The sequence below is a fragment of the Meleagris gallopavo genome, chromosome 6, assembly GCF_000146605.3.
Source record: "Meleagris gallopavo isolate NT-WF06-2002-E0010 breed Aviagen turkey brand Nicholas breeding stock chromosome 6, Turkey_5.1, whole genome shotgun sequence".
Lineage (NCBI taxonomy): Eukaryota > Metazoa > Chordata > Aves > Galliformes > Phasianidae > Meleagris > Meleagris gallopavo.
In genome coordinates, this window is record NC_015016.2 from 24,731,447 (window position 1) to 24,734,042 (window position 2,596).

Sequence of the window (2,596 nt, forward strand, 5' to 3'; positions counted from 1 at the left end):
AAAAAATACCCATAAAAATAAGAAATAGCAGGAAATTCAGTGGCATATTTTCCCTCCTTAGGATCAAAAAAGGTGGAGCTCCTCCCGCTGATGTTTTGGCCTTCAACGAAAAACAAATGAACCATACTGATTTCGCTCAAATATTTCTTCTCTTGTAACTATTACATAATTCATTTCTGTTTTACAGGTTCAGTGGCTGTGATAACACTCATTCCTCATTTCCAATTTTTCACTATTTCTCAAGATGTTGCAGACAACGTAGAAGCTCTGTATGCATTTTCTAAGCACGTTTGTTCCCTTCAGCAAATACACACAGAACTAATTATCAGAAGATTATAAAACTCCTTGTGTGAACTAGAGAAACACTGCAACATAAAAACACAAATCAAAATATGACCAATGAGGGAGCAAACAACTGAAATAACTTCAGAGAATTTGTTGAAGAACACACCTTTCTCATACCTCCTACAGCAGAAATTCTGTCTGATCATATCTCTATGGGAAGGATTATATTAAAATTAAGTGATTAAAAACTTTCTATGTCAATGGGATACTAGATGGTTCATCAAATTGGCATATTTAGAAAAGGTAAACAGGACGGTATGCTTTAACTTTTTAAAATATGGTTTAATATGTGGTTTTGTCTCACCACATGGTCTCCTGCACTTTTTTTTTCCCTCATATGACCTCATCTTCTCTGAATATTATTTGTAAGGCCATGTAGGCTTGTTAGCTACACACAGTAAAATTTTTCCTTTTCAGGATGAAGAGACTGACTCTGAATTATGTCTCTTCATGAATGCTGACTCTCTTGGAACAGAGAGAGTCTGACTGCATCACTATTGGCAAGAGATGTCAAATCCTATCTGAACTTAATTTCTCTGTGCAACAAATCTTCTTACAACTTAGAAGGAGACAGCAATTTGTACATAGATTAACTTCAAGACGTACTGACTTAAACACACTGCACTATTGACAAAGGGAATGTCAAAGGTAAAAAAGCAAAAAAAAAAAACTACAAAAAAAAGTGCATTTTGTGAGTCAGGTAAGAATTATTAGCTATTAATTCCTTACTATAGCTCATGTAATTATAAAGCAGCTGAGCTGAAAAAAAAACAGAACTGTCATTCTTTTAGTAACACTGGAAGTACACATCTGGTGTATAGTGTTGAGCTGGAAATCCACCTAAATCATTTGTGACTGCTAAAAAACTTTTTGATAACATATTCCCTCTGAACTCCCATGGAATACAATTATAAACTGAATGACGTTGTCAAAGTTTTTAGAGTAATGTTGTGCACAGCAGAATACTTCAAATCTAACGAGTATTTCCATGTCATAAATAACAAGAAACTTCTTCTGTTTGCTGATTAATGAAATGAAGTAGATGGTTCATGTATCAAAATTTAAATACCACCTCTTCTGGTTCACATCAAAAACTCTTCTTCAAAGAGTCTTATCTTTCATACAGATCAAACCTCCTTAAGTTAGAAAATAGTAAGGGACTGGTTCTGTTAATCAGTGGAAGGCAGCAGTGAGCATTTGAAGTGAAATCCACATAAAGTCTTTTTAATTTGTGATTTTTGTAGTATTACAGTATCATCTCTCATTACTTCATTGACTTAAGCAGAAAATCACATTACTATGTTTTCTTCTGTTAAAAAGCATTTGGTCTTAAGAGTAATACTAAAATTATATGAGCTCCTCAGTTTTTTAGTTTGGCACATAGAGCCTGGTAAAACATACAGTAAAAAGGTACAAAAGAGTGAGGCAAGGTGGGAAGCATTGAAGATAGCTGGACCACCTGAGGTGTGTGGCTGAACTACAGAAAAAATATCAATCTGAAAAGTTAGATAAGAAATCTGAGTGCTCAGAGAGGTTACGATGGAATTAAAAACAAAATGCAACATGGAGCAATTCTGATTATATTCACCAGTTTGCATTCTATGCCTTCATCTTTTTTACACTGTATTTCTACATCTCTCAACAGTTTCATATAGCCACTATCATCTTGGATGATGAACTGTTGTGGGAAGAAGAAAGTCAGCATCTTTTAATGTAGTACTGATGAGCAGATCATAATAATTTACAACAGGCTTTTACATTCTGATATATCAAAATTTGTCTAATGTCATTAAAGCTATGAATACAAATTCTATACAAGATAAGTTAAAGCATCTTGCCTTTTGCCCATACATGTCATTGCACAGTTGCAACCAAGCTTAGAATGATCTATTCACTCCTATCACAACTTAAATTCAAGATCCTCATTTGGGAACTATTTTCTTATCACATAGGCTGTTTACAATTCCTCTGATTTTCATTATCATTTATTTTCCTGTTTACATGTCATCAGAACTCATGTATCAAGAAACATCAGATTGGGACACATAACAGTCTAGGGTGGAACAACCAATCTTTAAAATCATAAAAAATAATAACACACACACACATAAAAAAAGATGCATTGTTGCTTGGTCCTTAAACAACTGATAGAAATAGAGTAATAAATTTGAATATTCCTAATTTCCATTATCACAGTTGTATTCTTTTCACAGCAAAGCAAAAAGATAACTGTATTTTTTTCTTTCTTCTT